This window comes from Leucoraja erinacea, chromosome 21, assembly GCF_028641065.1.
Source record: "Leucoraja erinacea ecotype New England chromosome 21, Leri_hhj_1, whole genome shotgun sequence".
Lineage (NCBI taxonomy): Eukaryota > Metazoa > Chordata > Chondrichthyes > Rajiformes > Rajidae > Leucoraja > Leucoraja erinaceus.
Window position 1 is genome coordinate 23,542,433 of NC_073397.1, and position 14,992 is coordinate 23,557,424.

At 41.6% G+C, this 14,992-nt stretch overlaps 1 protein-coding gene across 1 annotated transcript in view; it reads left to right on the forward strand.

The window, feature by feature from the left end:
- Positions 1 to 14,992, forward strand: part of LOC129707403 (protein-glutamine gamma-glutamyltransferase 2-like) — a 276,786-nt gene that overhangs the window by 213,818 nt on the left and 47,976 nt on the right. The window lies entirely within an intron of this gene.

Consider the following 14,992-nt stretch of genomic DNA (forward strand, 5'->3'; position numbering starts at 1 on the left):
AATGTTAAGGATATCTGTTTGCTTGAGCCACCTTACAGAGCAGTGCTAGAAACAGAATATATGTACAAAGCAGAATTTTAAATATTGACAAAAAAAAGCTGGTGGATGAGATTTTGAATGGCTATTTCAAAACAAAACATGCGGTAAAATAAGCTGGATATACTCTTTCTACATTAGGAATGTGGGTCTGCAACAAATTGTCCATAGGTATCCCTTTCAAATCCAAAAAAATGTTTGAGGTGACTACTCTTCAGAAATGTTTTATAAATGTACGCATATCTGCAATTTAAAAAATATTGCTTCAACATAGTAATATTTCTAATGCATCCACAAAGCAGTAAGTTTACTCAATGTTTAAACAGTTTTTTCTATTCTGCCCCACGGTCCCCTCACCTGTAAAACAAAAAGATTTGTTTTAACTTACATGACCCCATGGTTCTATCAATGAAGCGATCCTCCGCTCTGCTGCTCCTTCTGATGCACTGACTCCAACTAAAGGCTACCAAGATTTATACTATGCTCAACGTCTTATGATTGGCTACAAGGTTTTTGGAAGCTGCCGTTGCCTATTATCTAATTTGGCCAAAAATTAATGTTGTCCAACTTTTCTGCCTGCTTACAAGCATGACATCACCAGGGACAACTGAATGATTCATGCTAAGGAAGCTGTGCAAACACTTCTCCTACTCTGACTCCACAAGAATGGGATTGAATCCCATGCTTGGGATGGCCTTGCAATGCCTTGCCTGCAGATACTCCAATAACTGTAGCAGCTTGCATTTGTATCTGCTTGCATCTTCTCCCACTAATCCGGCAGAGACTGCCGCTGTGATGTCAAACTGTATGTAGAGCGGAAAGGGAAGGAGCTTGTGCTTCCCATACCTCAAACAAAAGAAGTTCCAGAATTAGCCTCAAATTAGTTTTCAATATATTCAAACTAATTTTCAATATATTCAAACGGATTTCAATATATTCTGATTTTTGTTCTTTTACTTCTTCACTTTACTGTTCTACAGGGTCATTTCTCTTTCCATTAAAATTCCAGGTATGTGCATTTACCTTCATCTGCCCTCAAACCTGCTGCCTATGGCCCATCACATCTGCACCAACTGTTATATTCATCTACGCACGATGGCTGCCTCACTAACTGTCTGTCTCGTCCTTTTCTTCTTTTGTTGTTAAATGTATGTTTTAGTGTATCTAAAAAGTGCCATAAATAAAATTATGTGTACCAACATTAAAGCCAATGAAAAATGTAAGAACACACGGTGCCACACAGTAACAGCACAGCGGCATCGCAATCATTGCTACTACTTCACAGTTCCAGCTGCCCAGGTTCGATTCAGACCTCTGTGCTCTACAGTATATGTGAAGCTTATGCCTTCTTCTTGAGGTCTGTTTTCCTCACTCATCCCTCACTCATCCCAAAGATAGCTAAGTGGTTGTTGTGAAATTACTCGGTGCAAGTGGCAGGAGCACTGGGGAGAGCTGTCTTATAATAACTATGAACTTCTGCCAACTGGGGATGGGCTGATGCACAAATTGTTGCATAATAATTTTTTCCATCTTTGACTTTTTACTGAAACCTATTTTGATTTCAATGAATTCTATTCAACTCACTGGTTGTCAGATTTGCAAGATTGCAGATGATACAAAAGTGGGTGGTATTGCACATAGTGAGGATGGGTATGAAAAATTGCAGCAGGATCTTGATCGGTTGGCCAAGTGGGTCATAAGGTCATAAGGTCATAAGGTCATAAGGAATAGAAGTAGAATTAGGCGATTTGGCCCATCGAGTCTACTCCGCCATTCAATCATGGCTGATCTATCTCGCCCTCCTAACCTCATTCTCCAGCCTTCTTCCCATAACCTCTGACACCCATGCTAATAGAGAATCTATCTATCTCTGCCTTAAAAAAATCCACTGACTTGGCCTCCACAGCCTATAGTGGCAGAGAATCCCACAGATTCACCACCATCTGACTAAAGAAATTCCTCCTCATCTCCTTCCTTAAAAAACGACCTTTAATTCTGAGGCTGTGACCTCTAGTCCAACTCTCCCACTAGTGGAAACATCCTCTCCACATCCACTTTACCCAAGCCTTTCACTGTTCTGTATGTTTCAATGAGATCGCCCCTTCATTCTTCTAAACTCCAGCGAGTACAGGCCCAGTGATGATGAACGCTCCTCATATGTTAACCCACTCATTCCTGGGATTATTCTTGTAAACCTCATCTGGACCCCCTCCAGAGACAGCACATCCTTCCTCAATATGGTACCCAAAATTGCTCACAGTATTCCAAATGCAGCCTTAGCAGCACCTTATAGAACCTCAACATTACATCCCTGTTTTTGTATACAAGCCCTCTGGAAATAAATGCTAGTATTGAGTTTGGTTTCTGAGGTTGAGAAATGGTTGATGGAATTTAATACTGAGAAATGTGAGGTGTTGCATTTTGGGAAGTCTAACATGGGCAGGACCTACACGGTGAATGGTAGGGCTTTGGGGAGTGTTGTGGAGCAGAGGGATCTAGGAGTTCCTTGAAACTTTGTCACGGGTAGATAGGGTGGTCAAAAAGGTTTTCAGTACATTGGCCTTCATCAGTCAGAGAATTGATTATTGGGAGGTCATGTTGCAGTTATGTAAGATGTTGGTGAGACCACATTTAGTGTACTGAGTTCAGTTTCCGGCACCATGTTATAGGAAAGATGTCAAACTGGAAAAGGTGCAGAGATGATTTACGTGGATATTGCCGGGACACGAGGGCCGGAGCTATAGGGAGAGGTTGAGTAGGCTAGGACTTCATTGCATGGAATGCAGGAGGATAAGGGATGATCTTATAGAGGTATACAAAATCATCAGAAGAATCGATCGGGTAAACGCAGAGTCCCTTGATCAGAGAAGGTGAATAGAGAAACAGAGGGCATAGGCTTAAGATGGGGGGGGGGGGGGGGGGGGGGGGGGGGGGGGGGGGGGGGGGGGGGGGGGGGGGGGGGAAGATTTAATAGGAATCTGAGAGGTAACTTTTTTACACAAAGGGTGGTGGGTGTATAGAACAAGCTGCCGAAGGAGGTAGCTGAGGCAGGTAATATCTCAACGTGTAAGAAACATTTAGGCAGGTAGATGGATAGGATAGGTTTAGAGGGACATGGCCCAAATGCAGGCAGGTGGGACTAGTGCAGATGGGACATGTTGATCAGTGTGCGCATGTTGGGCCAAAAAGCATGTTTCCATGCTGTATGACTCTATGATTCGATGACACTGCAAGCGATCAACTCAGTTCCATGATGTTACAACTTACAAAGCTTAATTATAACTGAATAATGACCGAGTGTATAGCATCATTTTAAAAGGAGTATATTTTATTGGAGAAAAATATAAAGGATACATGGATACAATAGACAGGCATCAAGTAGGAAACAAAATGCGATCCACCATTTAAATGGAAATGAGTGTATGCTCTTTTATACAATGAAATGGATTTTAACATAGCACAGCACAATACAGCAATTCAAACCACAATGTCTATGCTGAACATGATGCTAAGACCACTTCTTATCTCAATGTGCATATTCCAGTTCACCTCCATTCCTTGCATATCTGTGCCTATTCAAAAGTTTTTGTGATGCCCATACCTTTGAGCTGGAAAGGCAATTTCTATATTGAAGTAGAAGATGCCAGGAACATATTCGAGCCAGTGCTTCATTACATGAGACCCTCTTGATGTGAAAGTTATAGGATATGTGTAGCAACTTCAGATCAAGCACCATGTTCATTTAATAAAGCTCGGGCAGAGCTTGGTCACACAGCTGAACCCCATGAGGATAGTGATCAAGTTTATTTACACCACTTTAATATAGACTGGAAAACGTGTAGCGTTTGTTCTATAATAGGGACACTAAAGTGGCCCAGAGCCAGGCAATGCCTCTTTTGATCACTGGATATAAATTTTATATCCATAATGCATATAAACATCCCACTGAGTCTATATGCAATCGTTGCCAGGGTTTGCCCAGCTGCAGCTGGCCATAAAAGCTTGTGGCATCCGTTGCCTCCATCCTGTCGTCCACGAACCTGTATCCTTCTCCTTGCCCGGACTGGTTCCACGTTCGTGCTCCTGGGGTGCCTCCCGCAGCCGACCTTGAAGATGAGATGCTCTGGTACTTCCTACCATCACTTGTCCAGCATCTGTCGCCGACTCCCTCCACCCCCTCTCAGGTTCCCGGTCCTCGGGACAAGCAGGGGTCGGGGTCGGTGGCTTCCCTCTCCCGGTTCCCCGGCAAGCGAGCCAGTCCTGTTGTTGACATATGGCCACAGCTCCTGTCTCAGTCCGTAAGTGACTCTCATTAGTTTTCCATTATACATTGCTATTTTTTATGTTTCGTGCTCACCACCTCTTTTCCATTTCCACTTTTCTAATCAATGCATTGGTCCCCCCTTGTTGAACTTTGAAACAATACCAATCTTCAAACTTACCGTTCATTTGGTTTATTGAATGTCTTTTCTTTGATCAAATGTTGTCATTAACTTTTTTTGAGAGACACCATTCAACTACTTTTCTTACAAGACCTTTTTGCCTTAAAGGAATTTTGTAAATCATGTATTAATTCTTTGAATGTTGGCCATTCTTTGTCTACTGTCATATCTGTTAATGGAAGCTCTCAACCAACATGACCAACTCACTATTCAGACATGTGTAATTTTCTTTGTGCAAATTTAAAATGCTGTTTTCATATTGAAGCATTTCAAACACTAAAGTACTCTTTGTATTCTAAATGCTCTTTAATTACTGGACAAAGAACATGTGCCATTATGCAATTATCATTATTAGCCCCAGGAGACTAGCGCAGGGTCACCTTTGCATAAGTGCCCTGCAAGACAGACACCCAGCCTGTGTTTGATTTCTTCATTTCAGTAGAGACCGCATTGTGAGCACTGTGCACCTTACTAAATTGAAAGAAGTACAAGTAATTTGCTAGATACACAAAAAATTATGTACTTCGATTTTCCAGCATCTGCAGTTTCTTCTTAAACAAGTAATTTGCTAATTAATTTGAATAGTGTGTTTGGGGCAAAGGAGAAAGATAAAAAGGCAGATGTTGCATTTCTTGTGCCTTCAGAATGGGAGATGATTGTTGGTGCAGATGGAAGAACATAGCTTCCGTCGCCCCCCATGTGAGGTCGCTCTCCTGAAATGTTAATTTATAAATATTAATTAAATTTTAATTAAATATTGATTTCCTTTGGACCTGGGCCTAGTTAATAAAATCAAAATGATTATTTACAAGTTCACAAGTTATAGGAGTAGAATTAGGCCATTCGGCCCACCAAGTCTACTCCATCATTTAATCATGGCTGATCTCTGCCACCTAATCCCATTTCTTGCCTTCTCCCCATAACCTTTGACATCCATTCTAATCAAGAACTTGTCCAACCAAACAGGCATATTAACTCAAAATGGTCAATGGTTTTTTATTATCATGAATACATGGCACAGGGGGATTCTTGTTTTTTTGCATGCAGTTCAGTGAGATTATTGCCATATCTAAGTACAACACCCAATGACCACATGAAGCAAAGAAACAGCCCACTGAGTCTATAGTCGCCAGGTTTTGGTGCCATTGAACACTTCCAACTGCAACTGGTCATTAGGCCTGTTGCAGCCGTCGCCTCCATCCAGTCATCCCGTGACCCATCATCATTCTCCTCACCCATAACCATTACTGCGTTAGGTCAACATTTTTGCTGGATAGACATAAACATAGTTCTTATATGCAAATTTTAAAAAAATGAATCATCTGAAAATAAGTGGACCTGGGCCAGGTTAATGAAATTAAAATGAGAAGCAAAATGTAAATAGATGTATTAACTCGAAATGGTCACTGGTTTCCCCTGTGTAACAAGGCATAGTGCGATTCTTTTTTCACATGCAGATCAGTGAGGTTATTTATTTATTTATTTATTTATTTATTTTATTTATTCCGAACAAGTAAAGACATTAAAGACATTAATAGTAACAAAATCGAAATTATCAAACAATTGGACATTACAATCAATATTTACAAGCAATGAAAAGATCAAAAAGCAAATTTCCAATGTCCAACTCTGTGTCTGTACAAGCTCGAAAAGGAGTGAGAAGAAGAATAACTTATTAAATCTCACCCCTTTTCCCCAACACTTCTACCATATTTAAAAATCAATTAATTAATAATAATAATACTACCCCAGGCAATTTCCCATAATACCTACAGACATATATATACATACAACTATTATACACATACAAACTTCATATATGAAGTAACCAAACATAAGTAAACAATTGTAAAGCAATAAATAGACAAACATTAACACCCACTTGTCAACCATCCCCTCCATCCCGGTACCCCTTGAAAATTATTTTTTTATATATCATTTTAAAATGATTCATGTTTGTACATTGCTTTAATTCCTCGTTCAATTTGTTCCACACTCCCACTCCACAAACCGAAATACAAAAGGTTTTTCTAGTCGTACGGACTCTTTGTTTCTTAAAATTAAATATTCCTCTTAAATTGTAACCCCCCACACGCTCGTTAAATAATTTTTGAATGTTTCCAGGTAAATTTTTATTTTTGGCCCTAGACATTATCTGAGCTGTTTTGAATGTAACCAAATCTTCTAATTTTTAATAATTTTGACTCTAAAAATAATGGATTCGTATGACCCAGATACTTGGCATTATGTATAATACGAATTGCTCTTTTTTGCATCATGGTTAATGAGCGTATCGAATTTTTATAGTTATTGCCCCAGACTTCTGCACAAAAATTTAAGTAGGGTAAGATTAATGAACAATAAAGAATGCGGAGTGATTTAGAATCCAGAGCCTGCTTGGCTTTGTATAATACAGAGATACTTTTTGACAATTTTAATTTTACATGTTTAATATGTGATTTCCAGCTTATTTTTTCGTCAATTATAACCCCAAGAAATTTATTTTCATGCACTCGTTCAACTTCCACCCCATTTATCTTTATACTTACTAGTTTATTTATTCTGCAATTACCAAATAACATTATTTTAGTTTTACTCAAATTGAATGAAATTTTATTCCTATCAAACCATATTTTCAATTTACCCATTTCTTTTATTATTTTATCCAATAGCTGTTTTAAATTCTCCCCAGAACAAAAATATTTGTATCATCTGCAAGCAAAACCAGCCTCAAGACATTGAGTTATTGCCCCCCATATGTACAATACCTGATTAGCACATAATGCAAAAGAACATCCCACTGAGTCAATATGCAATAGCCAGGTTTTGCTACTGGTCATCAAGGCCTGTTGCAGCTGACGTTTCCATTACGTTCCATGGGGGGCTGGATGTCCAAAAGCATTTACTGTGCTTTTGTATGTCATTAATTGTGCTTTTGTATGCAATTTATTCTATGTAATGTCTTATCTTTTATCTGGACATTGAGTCTGTAATAAAAAGTAAGTAAGATGCCAATCCCTAATCAGCTTCTCTCACATGTAAGGCTGACTGATTTATAATGAGCAGGCTTGTAGCCCTTCTTAGAAGCAAATCATATGGCGCACTCCAGTCATTCGGCACCTAACCCGTGTCTAATGATGATTCATATATCCCATCCAGGTCTCCTGCAACTTATTCTCTAGTATCCCACAGTGTCCTTGGTAGATACAATGCCCGGGCCTGAGCAGATATATCGAAGGGCACCGTGGAATGCTAGAGAATAAATTGCAGGAGACCTGGCAGGGATATTTGAATCATCAGAGACCTAGATACAGAATTAGTTTCGGGAAGGAATCAGAGGGTGGGGGTGGAAGGTGCTGTTTAGTTTAAATCAACAATTCAGAGGAGAATTTACAAGGCGTGATTGGAGAGGTTGAAGATGATTCAGTTCAATTCAATGACACATTACTGTCACATGTAACTATGTACAGTGACATCCTTTGCTTTTACATACAATGCACAAAGTGCGCAATGAATCACCATGTATCTGGCGCCGACAAAGTTTCAAAGTACTCATTAGAATCCCGATGGTCCCTGTTGTTCTCAGCCCGCCTCCTCCCCCCACCAGGTCCCCCTTGTCCTTGGCAGCCCGACCACCTCTACGCAGCTTGGCTCCTCTCCCCCTCATGCAGTTCACCAGCGAACTGTCCCTCTCCTCTCTGGTCCTTCAGTCTTCGTACTCCGGTTGGTACCCCCCGGACCACAATGTCTATGCTGAACATGATGCCAAGACCACATCTTATCTCAATATGCATATTCCAGTTCACCTCCATTCCTTGCATATCTGTGCCTATTCAAAAGTTTTTGTGATACCCATACCTTTGGGCTGGAAAGGCAATTTCTATATTGAAGTAGAAGATGCCAGGAACATATTCGAGCCAGTGCTTCATTACATGAGACCCTCTTGATGTGAAAGTTATAGGATATGTGTAGCAACTTCAGATCAAGCACCATGTTCATTTAATAAAGCTCGGGCAGAGCTTGGTCACACAGCTGAACCCCATGAGGATAGTGATCAATTTTATTTACACCACTTTAATATAGACTGGAAAACGTGTAGCGTTTGTTCTATAATAGGGACACTAAACTGGCCCAGAGCCAGGGCAATGCTTCTTTTGATCACTGGATATACATTTTATATCCATAATGCGTATAAATATCCCACTGAGTCTATATGCAATCGTTGCCAGGGTTTGCCCAGCTGTAGCTGGCCATAAAAGCTTGTGGCATCCGTCCTGTCGTCCACGAACCTGTATCCTTCTCCTTGCCCGGACGGGTTCCACGTTCGTGCTCCTGGGGTGCCTCCCGCAGCTGACCTTGAAGATGAGATGCTCCGGTACTTCCTACCATCACTTGTCCAGCATCTGTCGCCGACTCCCTCCACCCCCTCTCAGGTTCCCGGTCCTCGGGACAAGCAGGGGTCGGGGTCGGTGGCTTCCCTCTCCCGGTTCCCCGGCAAGCGAGCCAGTCCTGTTGTTGACGTATGGCCACAGCTCCTGTCTCAGTCCGTAAGTGACTCTCATTAGTTTTCCATTATACATTGCTATTTTTTATGTTTCGTGCTCACCACCTCTTTTCCATTTCCACTTTTCTAGTCAATGCATTGGTCCCCCCTTGGTGAACTTTGACACAATACCAATCTTCAAACTTACCGTTCATTTGGTTTATTGAATGTCTTTTCTTTGATCAAATGTTGTCATTAACTTTTCTTGAGAGACACCATTCAACTACTTTTCTTACAAGACCTTTTTGCCTTAAAGGAATTTTGTAAATCATGTATTAATTCTTTGAATGTTGGCCATTCTTTGTCTACTGTCATATCTGTTAATGGAAGCTCTCAACCAACATGACCAACTCACTATTCAGACATGTGTAATTTGTCCAGTGTCTGCCAGTCCGACTCTCTCCTCCATCTGGTTCCCGGTCTTGGGGGGGTGAGCGGAGATGAGCCTCGGACCCACTCTAGGCGTCCTCCGTGTTCAATTGACGCCGGTATCTTGGGTACGAGTTCGGAGGTGGCTCCTCTCGAAAGGCTGTGGGGCCCGATGCTAAAGTAGGTGGTATTGTAGACAGTAAAAGTTATCAAAACTGAGTACAGGATCATAATCAGCCATGCAAGTGGGCTAACGAATAGTTAATGGAGTTTAATGTAGATAGGTGTGTGTGTTGGATTTTGGGGTCAAACAAGGGCAGGACCTTCATAGTCAATGTTCGGGCCTTGGACAGTATTACAGAGCAGAGTGATGGAGGAGTACAGGTAAATAATTCTCTGACAGTGGCATCACTTGTAGATTGGGTGGTAAGGAAGGCTTTTGGTACATTGGCCTTCTTCAGTTGAGGTACTAGATATTGAAGTTGGGACAATATGATACAGTTGTACAAGGTGTTTAGTGCAATCACATTTGGAGTACAGTTCAGTTTAGGTCACCCTGCTATGGGAAAGAATGCTGTGAAGATTTACACGAATGTTGCCAGGACTTGAGGGCCTGAGCTAGAAGCAAAGATCAGGGAAGTTAAGACTTTATTCCTTGGCATGCTGGAGGCTAAGAGATGATCTGAGAGAGATGTATAACATGGATAGGAATTGTTTAGAGATATATGGACCAAAAGCAGTTGAAGTTAATTTAGATGGGGCATCTTGGTCAACACTGATGAATTGGGCCGAAGGGCCTGTTTCCATGCTGTACGACTCTATAACTTTACGACTGGAAAAGAATGGGCTAATTATGGACAGGCAGCATAACTTTGTATATATTAGGTCATCTCTTACTAATTTGATTGAGTCTTTTCGAGGAGACGATCAGCCATGATGGAATGGTGGAGTAGACTTGATGGGCCAAATGGCCTAATTCTACTCTTATTCCTTATGACCATATGCCCTTCTGACAGTAAGGGTGATTGAAGTGGGTAAGGCAGTGTATGCTGTCTACATGGATTTAACTAAGGCATTTGATAAAACCCCCATGGTAGGTTGATCTAGAAAACTAAGATGCACAGGACATGTGCAGCACACATTTTGTGGGCCAAAGGCCTGTTCCTCTGCTATATTTTTCTATGTATTATGTGGAAGAAAACCTGTAGACATAAGAGACTGCAGATGCGTGAATCTGGAGCAAAAAAATGTTATTTGAGGAATGCAGTGGGTCAGGGAGCTTCCGTGGGAGAAAAGGATTTGTAAATACTTTGGGTTGAAACCATGCTTTATGGCTGTGAGTGTAGAAGGAAGATAGCCAGTATAAAGAAGGGCAAAGGGGGGATGAGACAGGGGTAGCCAATTAGTAGATGGAGCCAGGTGAGTTTGGGGATGATGGTCAGATGGAGCTAAGGGGGGCAGAAGGGAGCAGGGTGTTTGATGCTGATGGAAAAAAATAAAACTTTAGGTGGGTTATGATCTTGTCCTTTCAAGGTCAGTCAACTAGACGGCAATGACACTGCCCTTGTGTGCGGTTTTGATAATATGGTCAAGATTGGTGTGAAGTTAGTGGTTCATAAGTAAAAGGAGCAGAATTAGGCTATTCGGCCCAACAAGTCTACTCTGCCATTCAATCATGGCTGATCTTTGGGACTGAGATGAGAGGACCATTTTTTGCACAGAGTCTCTGGAATTCTCTGCCACAGTAGGTGGTTGAGGCCAGTTCATTGGCTATATTTAGGAGGGAGTTAGATGTGGCCCTTGTGGCTAGAGGGATTGGGGGGGTATGGAGAGAAGGCAGGTACAGGATACTGAGTTGGATGATCAGCCATGATCATATTGAATGGCGGTGCAGGCTCGAAGTGCCGAATGGCCTACTCCTGCACCTAATTTCTATGTTTCTATGTTTCTATGATCTATTTCTCCCCCCTAACCATCCTATCAACAACTAGAGAGCAGTGCTGAACTACTATCTCAAGTTCAAGTTCAAGTTACATTTATTGTCACATGCACCAATTGGTACAGTGAGATTTGAGTTACCGTACAGCGGTACAAATAAAAATGAACACAATACACGATAGAGTTTAACATAAACATCTCCCCGCAGCGGAATCAACGTTTCCCACTGTGAGGGAAGGCAATAAAGTTCGGCCATCTTCCTCATTGTTCACCCGTGGTCGGGGCCTTTGAGCCCTCTGCAGTCGCCGCGACGACGGCCCGATGTTAAGGCCCTCTCCCCCAGCTCTGGGCTCTGGGGGGGGGGGGGGGGGGGGGGGAAGATGCGAACTCGGGGAAGAGACGCATCTCTCCGACCAGTAAGTGGCTGGGAAACTGTTTCACCTCTTACCCCCTACCCCCCACATAAAAAAGACCAAGAAACCTCCAAAAACATACAGACTAAAAGTAACAAAAAGGGTGAAAGGACAGACAAACTGCTGGCGAGGCTGCTGCATGTGGTGTCACCCGATGATCTCATAGGAGACCCTTAGGTCATCTCTAATTGGACTTAACTAGACTTTACTTTGCAGTAAACACTATTTCCTCTGCCATGTCTCTATACACTGTGGATGGCTTGATCGTAATCATGTACATTGTTAGCTGGCTGGTTAGCATGAAACAAAAGCTTTTCACTGTACCTTGGTATACATGACAATAAACCAAACTAAACTAAACATTCCCTGCAATTATTTCGATTCACAAGTAAACATTTTATGTTTAACTGAATGCAAAACTGATTCTTTTTCAAATATTGCAAACTGTAACTCTCTTTTGCAACAGGATGTTTGTCTGAACCATTGATGACCTTTTAATATCTTCTAAAAGGAGAGTTTACTGTTTTGCCTTTGGAAAACAGTTAGGAGAGAAGATTAAGACCACAGCTAATTCTTTCACGATGGAGGAACATGACCAGAAAGAATGCTCGCCACTCGCAATGCCACCTGTGGCCGCTCAGAGAACTTCAACAGACCTCACGTAATTTTGCTCCGATTATAGGATGGGGCGGACCATATGTTGCTGGAAAATCAGTGTTCATCCTGTATTTTCATTAAATATAAATGATCTGTTAATTTTGTTTGATTGTAAAGTAAGGTTATTTATTGGAAAACTCGTGCCTGATTTGTCACCATACAGTTATCCAGATGTGGGCTGAAATTATGTTTTTCCTTATCCAAATTCAGGGCCAAAACTTTCAGGAGCATCTGGGACTAAAGTTCTGTTTCATCTCAGGTCAATGTATCCAGGGCAGTGGAGTGCGAAAGTTGTCTCCAGCAGTGTAACCACGTTGGTCCAGGTCATGCTCCCATCACCAAATTCCAAGATTGGATGATATAGATTCTCTTCCCAATATTGCAAAGGCAAGGGCTAAATCAGGATCAGCTTGTGGAGTTCATCTTACTCCTCAACCCATGGTGCACAGGTATGCATCATTTGAATGCCAATTTTACATTTGGTGAATTTGAAGCACATGGCTTGAAGTTTATGGAATTCATTAACAAATTGATGAACTCTGGCATTCCACACCATGGCCAGAATTAACTGTGTCCACCTATGAATTGTCAAAACTAGGCAACGTGTACATAAAATGGTCATGAAGAAATGCTTTAGCGTGGTAAAAATGCAGTATTGGGGCCCATATCTGAGGAAGGCTGTGTTAGCATTGGAGCGGGTCCAAAGGAGGTTTATGAGAATGATCCCAGGAATGATTGGGTTAACATATGATGACCGTTTGATGGCACTAACCTATACTCACTGGAGTTGGGACGGATGAGAGGGGGCCTCATTGAAACTTAGCGAATAGCGAATCTCAATCCAAAATGTCCTACCCCTTATTCTTAAACCGTGATCTCTGGTTCTGTACTCCCCCAACATCGGGAACATTTTTCAGGCATCTTACTTGTCCGATCCGTTTCAATGACTGACGTACAAGCACACCCAGGTCTCATTGCACCCCCCCTTTTCCTAATCTGACACCATTCAGATAACAATCTGCCTTCCTGTTCTTACCACCAAAGTGGATAACCTCACATTTATCCACCTGGAGTGAATGTGGAGAGAATCTTTCCACTAGTGGGAGAGTTTAGGACCAGAGGGCATAGCTTCAAAATAAATGGACGTATCTTTAGAAAGGAGATGAGGAGGAATTTCTTTAGCCAGAGATTGGTGAATGTGTGTAATTCATTGTCTCAGATGGCTGTGGAGGCCAAGTCAAGGGATATTTTTAAGGTGAAGATTGACAGATTCTTGCTACAACCACCAAATAGGCTCTGAACTACAAAGACTTAGGGACATAATTTTTACATTATAATTGTCTATGTATATGTGTATGTGTATGTGTATGTGTATGTGTATGTGTATGTGTATGTGTATGTGCATGTGTATGTATATGTATATGTGTATGTGTATGTATATATGTTTATATATATATATATGTCCCTAAGTCTATGTAGTACAGAGCCTATTTGGTGGTTGTATCTGCTCCTGAACTTGAAGGATACAGTTTTCAGGCTCCTCTACCTTCTTCCCGATGGCACAAATGAAATGAAAGCGTGGTCAGGATGGTGTGGGTCAGGGCCAATATATATATGTATTAACTAGCAAATGTAATGGTTTGTTTCTACTACTTTATACAATAATACTACCTTGGTTATAGCGGACAATCTTCCAATCTATCTTTAATTCTTAAGCCTACCTTCCCTTAGCAGAATTGTTCTATTTGTGTACTATGATTGTTTCTGACTGTAATTGTTAAGTTCACAATGAGAAATGAGAAACACTGTATCTGACCCGGGGTTTTCAAGATTATATCTTCAAACTCCACACATTTTGATAATGGCACCTTGCTACATCTCTTGATAAACACATATCTGCCCATAATCAAACAGCCACATTCATGTTAAAATGTTGATTATTAGCTTTCTTATTAATGGCGATATTGCTACATTTTCCATTACTGCTACCTGTTCATAAGTGATAGGAGCAGAATGAGGCCATTTATCCCATCAAGTCGACTCCGCCATTCAATCATGGCTGATCTATCTTTCTCTCTTAATCCCATTCTCCACATAGCCCCCCCGACACCTGTACCAATAGAGAATCTATCTATCTCTGCCTTCAAAATATCCATTGACTTGCCTCCACAGCTACCTGTGGCAAAGATAGATGATTAAAGTCTAGGATAGGCAGGGATGTGGGAGGAAACAGCAGTGTTGTGGAAGGAGGGTTTTGCACCCAGTTGTGTCGCATTGGGACATCATTACAGCTATTAGTGTCTGCAGCTCAGCAGCCTACTTGCTGCGCTCAGTGCAACTCCACCAGGGGGAAAACGCTCCCAGGCCTGATCACATCCTCCTGCAGTCTGCCATCTCTAACACCTGAATGACGAATCTACTTCACTTGAGTTGAAAATACGTGTTCATCTACTGTGCTGAGGAATAGATAGGGTCATAGAAACATAGAAACATAGAAAATAGGTGCAGGAGTAGGCCATTCGGCCCTTCGAGCCTGCACCGCCATTCAATATGATCATGGCTGATCATCCACAATCAGTACCCTGTTCCTGCCT